The sequence below is a fragment of the Cupressus sempervirens genome, chromosome 6 (assembly GCF_028749045.1).
Source record: "Cupressus sempervirens isolate cs-2001-9-10 chromosome 6, ASM2874904v1, whole genome shotgun sequence".
Taxonomy (NCBI): Eukaryota; Viridiplantae; Streptophyta; class Pinopsida; order Cupressales; family Cupressaceae; genus Cupressus; species Cupressus sempervirens.
Window position 1 is genome coordinate 149,759,748 of NC_143123.1, and position 8,478 is coordinate 149,768,225.

Genomic DNA, 8,478 nt, shown 5'->3' on the forward strand with positions numbered 1-8,478 from the left:
AATTGATAATATAACATGATCCGATATCGAAGTAGATATCGAGAGCAGATCAATGAGGGAATAATTATGTCTTGATTTGCAAGGAAGAGAAGATATGTACAATCGAGAGCCATCATGTGAAACACAACCTTCTTGACTTGGTTATGAGTAAGATACAAAGGTCGCATGAGTTAGAAGATTCCTTGGCCATCTGCTCAAGTAATAATATTAATATTGATAAAATGGCTGTCTAAAAATAAATAATAAAAGGCCACTGTGGCCACTCAAAGAGGAAAAATAATGCATGCAAGCATACATACATATATTTGTAAATGTAGGTAAAATATATGACGCTAATGTACTAAGGCATGACAATGTGAGATCATAACATATCAAAAGGTACTACATTTAGTTAAATGTATAGTGTTTTTCTTATTATTGTACAATTATTGACTAGGTAGGTCATGATAGGCCTTAACATACTCTTGATTGCCTAGCTGTTTTCCCCCTTAGCCTTGATGGTTAGGTTTCATACTTGTCAACTCTTAGACAGAGTAGTGTACCTTGTCCAAATCCTTTCTTGGCAAAGCTTCACCCTTCATCGTACTCCCGAAAGAAGAAAATCCTCCACAATAATATCATATTCTTCCAAACAGTCAAAATTATTCTAACAAACTTTTAATCATTATTCACTAGGGCAAACTACCATTTCACTATTCATAAAAGAAAAACCAACTTCCCAATATTTCAAAATAGCAATATAACATAATCTTAACTGATAACTTACATGTCCTCTTCACATGAAATCCTAATGATTAACCATCTTACTATTTCACATGACCATAAGCAATTTTAATTGTCAACACATGAAAAAGCACAATGACTATTAAAAAGTTAATGAAATTTCAAATGTTTACATCTTTTCTTTCTTTTGCAAGATTTTATAATTGACATTTTTCACTAATTCTGTTGGCTCATGCTAATTTTTATAGGGATAAAAATCAATTTCCCTAAAAAAAAATACAAAAAAATGCCATGTCATGTCATTAAGTAACACTTTATGTTATTCATTAATAACATTTTTATTTTTTTACAATTATTACATATTAATTATATTTTTCCACAAGATATTAAAAGATGCCATATTATTTATGACAATTTTATATGGTTTATTAATAACAATTTTATCTTTTTACAATTGAGTTAATTAGATTTATTTTAAAAAAATTATTTTACTTGTGCATATTTATAATATTAGACATACATATAATTAAGTTAATAATTATTATTTATTGACATATTATTAAACTTGACAATTATATAGAAAATAATAAGTGATGAGTTTTTTTATTTTTAAATATAGATATTGTTATTTTTATGCTAAAGGGTCTTACACAATATTCACATTTAATTTATTTTTATAAATTATTTATTTTTTAATCTTTACTTATTGCAACACTAAGATGATTCTTTGACGACTTGATGAAAACAAGCTTAAGAGATTTTTATCACAATTCAACTCGCATGTATTATTCAAGACAAACTCAATCAATAAATTTGAAGACAGTATAATAATTTCAATAATAGTGCATGTACGACTTGCTTAAATAACATTTTGCTAAGAAGAGATCAATACGATTGCAGTCAAAGCACCTCCAATTTTTCCATGCTCAAAATCACAAAAGCTTATACATTTTTGAAGTCAATGCATTGCACTTTTAAGAGGAACTTTGATGCTAAGCGTTACTTGTTAATTTTGAAAAATTTATATATTGCATTACATGATACTAATACAACTTATGGAAGTGTAAATGGAATTTAATTTTTTTGGTTTAATTTCTATTTTTTGTTCTCATATTTTTTAATGAAGTGAATATGAAAAAAGGTGAATTGCTATTTCATGTAAAAAATAATATGTACAAAGATAATCCAACAAAAGCTATAAATATATTATTTGATTCAAGAAGTTTATAATCCTTTGCAACGAAATAGATGTACGAACATTTCATTCAAGCAAGCATGCCAAAAATAGAAAATATGCAAATCATACTTAAGGGGACTTTTGCTAACATTTAGGGGATATGACTAAGGCTTTTAGAGATGTTTGGACCAAGACAGAGGGAAGCTAACACTAATTTGAGGCTTCTTTGTCTTGTTGCATATGGTTTTGTTTGGTCTTAGTTATATTGTTGGTTATGTAAGGCTAAATCATTGTTTTCAATTATGTAACCTTGGTTCATTCAAATGGTTATTGTTAGGAACTCAAATTGTCCAAATATCCTTTGGGGACTCAATGCAATTTATCATGTTTTGGTCTTCGACTTTGATGCCAATTTTGGATTTGTAGATCGTGAAATGCTTTATGCAGTGTAAGGAGGTTTTATTGCGAGTAGTGTCGATTATTGCTCAAATCTTATTACTTAGTTAGGGAAGTTGTCTTTGGTTGAGGATGTTTTTGGAAAGTGGAGTACCATAATAATTGTTGTCTAGAGTGAAGATATCAGCTTGGTATTGTTGTTTCAAAATTAAATGGTTTCTTTCTTTTTCTTTAGAAAGTATTTATTTTTCCCTCATTCCTATCTTTGGTCTATAGTCAAATTAAGATTGGAAGAAATCAAATCAACTTGGCAAGAAAAAATAAGGTTTATATGGGGATCTTCTAAGAAAAAAACTTTACCAAATATTTCGTTCAACATTTAAATTATCTTTAGATAACATGAAATTTTTCTTTTCATCTCTTAAGTTTTCATATTCGCAATATCTACAAAGAGTTTTCACTCTTAACTAGTGTTGTCACATTTGTACAACCACAATCTTTGGTTGTATTACATTTGCACCCTCTAAATGGGCAATCATTTAATAATACATAGAAATATACATGTAACTCTATGACTTGGCAATTAATTTTAGCTAATGGAAGTGCCTCATAATCTAGTTTCCCTAGCACAATTGACGATAAGTTCTAGGCTCTTATCCTCTAATAGGTTCCTTTTTGGTATATTATATACATTTGTCCTTTTGGATCTTTCAATTATAAATGTCTTTTGATACCCAATCTTGTATTTTCAATTTAATCAATATATCCAACAAAAAAAGAAGAGAAAATAATCTTTATACAATGTCAAACTCACCTTTGGTACCAAAGTTGGATCTTATCGATTATTCCTCAAATAGAAAGTGGAAATAGAAATTTAAATGCATCATTACTCTAAATTTCTAGGTTGACTCCTATTTCCACCATTTAGTAGATACCTCTTTTATTAAAATAGTTGTCCTCCCTATTTGTGTCTAGGAGAAGGTTGGTAGACAACTATTAAGTACAATCAAATAAACAATCATAGTATGATACTTGAATATAGTACCAACTATTAAGTACAATGAAATAAACAATCATAGTATGATATTTGATTTTTTTTGGATAGGTAATCAGCCAAAGCCTAGATTATTTATTATTTATTTAATTATTATTGTCAAGTTTAATTATTATAATGTGTTAATCTCAAGTAGATTTGAACCCAAGACCTCCTTGATGAGAGGCTCACAATTTACCGATGCGTTGTAGGCTCTTGCCTATGATATTTGAACTTACCCTAGATGCTTATCCATGTCTTTCTTGGTACCCTTACATACAACCTTCTTATAATTAGACCATGGATTTATGGTATGCAAGAAATCTCTATTACTCTTCACCACACATTACAAATAACTTACAAAGTTGTATGATGGTTGGGGATCTTTAGACTTCATCCAACATGGACCACTTAAATCTAAGAGTAAACCTTCTAATCATGACATCTCAACACCCAAAAAGAACACACGTTCTTTAAAAATAATTGATTCTTTTTTTGTCAATAAAAGGCTATTGTTTTATTTTATTAAATATCAAATATTATACAAATTTGTTTGCCTCATTTAAAGTGCAAGCACAAGGGAAAAAGAACGTGGAAGAAAATCCCTGGTGTAGCTCAAGATCGAGGTTGTGTATTAGCTAGTACATTTGTCCTCATGGGGTCTTTAGAAGGTGTCCCTTCTATATGTAAAAATGATAATTGAACCCTGTTTGGGTTATGAGAAGGTTGCCCTTCTTTACATAGATTTTCTTTGACATTACACAATTACATTTATACAATTCCCCTTTTTTATTTGGGGTTCTTAAAAAGCAATTCCTCATGAAAATAGTACTCTATCCTTTTATACTTCCAGTCTTTACTTTATACTTGCTTGCACACATAAGCATGACTATGCACTTTGTAAAGGAGTTACCATATATGATACATAATGATGTGATTCGTAGCCATGGATATTGTTAGAATTTTTTATGGTTAGGTCATATTGATGCCACCATAGTGTAATATCTAAATCATGCTATCATTATCCCTAAGGAATAATTAATATTAAAGTAACTAAGATGCATTGAATAATTAAGCGTGCCAGTAGTTAATGACAACAAATAAAAATATTAATACCTTGATTGCCTTAAAGCAAACCAAGCATGAGGTGAATAAAAACATTTAGTTTAAGAAAATAAAAAAATATACTTCTAGTAATGGGATAAAAGTGATGAAAAAGAAGAATAATGAGTGTAGAAAAGGAAGGAAAGAATAAAAATCTAGAATAGCTACAGAGGGTAACCAACCCAACATAGGCTACAAATTGGGCAAAGATAAATAAATAGAGACCCAAAGGAACCAAAACCACAAAATTCACTTGAGAAGGAAGAAAAGGAAAGGGGTAAAACATACCCAACAAAGATGAGATAAAGAAACCAGGATCAGGGTAAACTTTAAGAAACCCCCATCCAGAAAAAACTATATAAATTATTGGCAAATCTTTTATTATTTTGAAAAACTAAATTATTTTTATCCACGTATCTCTCAAATTTTTTATTTTAAATATTATTTATATTGGCGATTATTTTGTAATCATAATTTTTGAGTAGAAAATATTGGTGAATCTCAATAATGATAGGAAGTTTGCTAATCGTCATGGAATATTACAAATCAAAATTGAACATGTTTTATCTCATGGAAATTATGAGGATGATTACATTATATTTTAAATCAATAGTGAAAAATAAATATTGGTAATATATCCCTAAAGTAACTAATAATTATGATAATTATTAGTGAATTAGTTTTAATTTGTTCAATAATATATAATATTTAGGTGAATCAAATCTAATCATGTATTGAATATTGAGACAAATCTTTGAGTTTAATTTTTTTAATAAAAATAGGTATTGAGAGATTTTAAATATTTTAGAACTAAATTTAATTAAAATGTACTAATTTAAGTTGCATTAAATCTTAAATTATTAGCCAAATTATTAGCAAAAGATTTCTAAAATTCACAAAATTACGAATATTCACCACGAAAAAAACACCCCAACTAGAATTGCCTAAACCATAGAAGAAAAATAGGATAGCTGAGGCGCATGACTGACAAAAGGAAAAATAAAGAACTCAAAAACCTATAGAGAAACAAAGAGACTAACTAATAAAATGACAACTAAGACAAGAAAGCGATAAAAACTGCAAATAAAACCACAGGCCAAAGTCACAAAATAGAGCTAAAGCAAATAAATTGAAAAGAGAAGGATAAAATGAGACTACAACTCAAGTAATGTTGAACAGAGTTGGAAAGTAAATAATCAAGAACATAGAGATACAAGCAAGACCCACTATTATGAATGCTGAGAATATCATAGAGCTCTAATACTGAGGCAAATAAACAAAAATTGAAAATAACCTTTATGACTGAAGTTACTAATTGAGCTTAATAGTTCCTCATTATGGATAATAATATGTTCCCAATACTTTTAAAGATATATCCATGCTTAAGAAGAGCAGGCCTGCAAACTCAAGACCGTGATAAAATTTGATCCAGAAACATTAATCCATAGCTCCAAAATTTATAGGAAAAGTTAATATGCAAATTTAATCTGCTTTATGAATGTAAATTAACCTAATAAGACCACAACCTGTGGAATGCAAACATTCTTTTTAATACTCAAAGCAAAAATTTGATTAGGAGCATCGTTCACAGCCTAAATTATTAAGGATTTGTTTTGATCATATTACTTCTCCATAATAAAATATTGTACAATCATAGCATACTTAAAAACTAAAGATGATCACAACCAAACTAATATTCCATTATCTGTTAAATTCTACACAAACCATCTACGCTGCTTACAAATTTGAAATTTAAAAGCCTTGAACACGTCATTTCTTTCCAAGTGCTTGCAGCCAGACATAGGTAACATGGCAGATCTCTTCCTGCTTGATTTACTCAAGTTAGGCAAAATAAATGCATACTACATTTGGACCGGAATTGTGATGGCCTCCCGTCGCCCAAGCAACAGGGCAAAATTGTGACAATAAGCTTGTGGGATGCTAAAAGCCATCACAATTTGGCGGAAGGCAAGGCCAAGAGTTCGTCGTCATCTTACAATTTCACTATTTCGTCGTAATAGTGACACCTGCATTCTATGGCCGACGGTCATCCATCAGAATGAGCATTGCAATTGTGATGGTATCTGATAGCAGTGCAATGTGTATGCCAGATATCCGTCAGATTTATCCGTCGCTAGTGCGACAACCATGCGAAGGCAATTCTATTGTTCCAACGTCGTCTCGTCGGACCAGGCCGTTGCAATTACGACGACTTGCTGAAATATTAAAAATTTATTTTGTTGCTGAATGAGGAAGTGGAGGAGGACCCATCAAGCCGAAAAATTGGGCAGACTATAAGATGGTTTCACTATTCTTCCACTAGGAAAGAGAAACTCAGTGGAGAGATTGCTGCAATATAATTCATGATGTGTAGAACATAATTTATCTGCGGTTGGAATGGAGCTGGAACAATATTGTATGATATCAGCAAGGTTGCATTGACCATTGGAAGGGCAATTGGGAAAGTGGATGGGTGTGAAGGGAGAGTAATGTATTGTACTGCAGAAGGAATAAATTCTCGTGCCCATGGATTCAAATTGGCAATCATGGCTTTTTACAATTGTTGTGCCTCTTTGTAAGGGTAATGATAGAATGAAAAATCTGATTTTGAAAGTCGTGGCAGGGACAAATGTTTCCAAGTGGCCTTTTGGTGGTGGTCCACCTATTTTCATTTCAAGTCTTCAATAAATTCATGCTGCACACAAAATGTATGTTGAATCCACGACTTCTTGCATGGAGAAAATAATCACGATGTTGGGATTCTTAACTATAGTAATTTTAGAAAGAAATGGAAATGCAACACTATCTGTGAAACGCTTGAGCAGAAGCAGTATCAATCAAACAACTTAGAAAAATGTCAAACACAATCTCCATGAGAGGGGCCAAAGAGGAAACTACACAACTTGCACTAAACATCATACACATGTGATCAACATAATAAAATGTATTTCTAACAAAGAAGACAACATTTTTTTTTATCATTGTCTTTATAAAACATGAGGTATAGGTCTGAACAACATACTAAATTGTATAGGACACTTAGTAGTTTTTTCCATCATTTTCTTTATAAAAGATATGTTTTAATTGGCTACTAAGCCATGGTTGTATCCTCAAGAGTTGAGTGAAATATTTGTAGTGTGACATGTTCTTCAAATGCTTTCCTTGTGGTATCATTCAATGTTTGTTATATCTCATGTTTTGACACATGATAAGATATTGTGTTGTATTTACTTATCTACACATCTCCCAAGGGATTTACCATGCCTTTTTATTGCTTAAGATTGCTTTTATAAGGTCCTTTCAACTTGGTGCAGCGTCATTAATGTAGCACAAATTTCCTCCTTCTGAAGCACACTCCATTTATTTTCTTGCAGGTCTACCTAATATTGCAAACGTCCTCAATTGTACAAGGTCTACTTTAAGTGTTTTCTTCTAAATCTATTTGTATTTTATTATCTAGCTCACTAATAGGCCTTTGTTTCCTAGCACCAACATTTGTCATTTGATTGTATTTTGTTTTGACAACTAAATTTTTGACACCAATAGTTATTTTTCAAAAGTGAGTTTTATATAAATAACTTTTTAAATTACTAAGAAGCGCCTTTATGATACATTAAAATATGATCTTGCATGGAAACTTTACAATAGATATTGAAATCCTTCCATGTCTATATAACTCCAATGTGTTATGAAGCAACTCTAGTCTATGAACAAGACAATCACACCATTTTTCCAATATAAGACTAAATATATTCGAGCTATTGAAAAATCAATGTATTGAGAATCTAATTCAATTGCATTAATAGAAATTTCTAAAATAATGATAATAAAAATTCTTTTTCTATCATTATATTTTCCTTTTTATGTAAGATGTACTATATTATTCATCATAAATGTTTCAATTGAGAAGAGATTGAATCCAATTTTAAGTTGTGAACTTTTCAAATACTCTCTTTATAATAGCTGATTTCAATAGAAAATATATAATGCATAGCATTATATAAGTATCCCCTAAAATCAATGAGCAATGAATGTGATTTTGTGG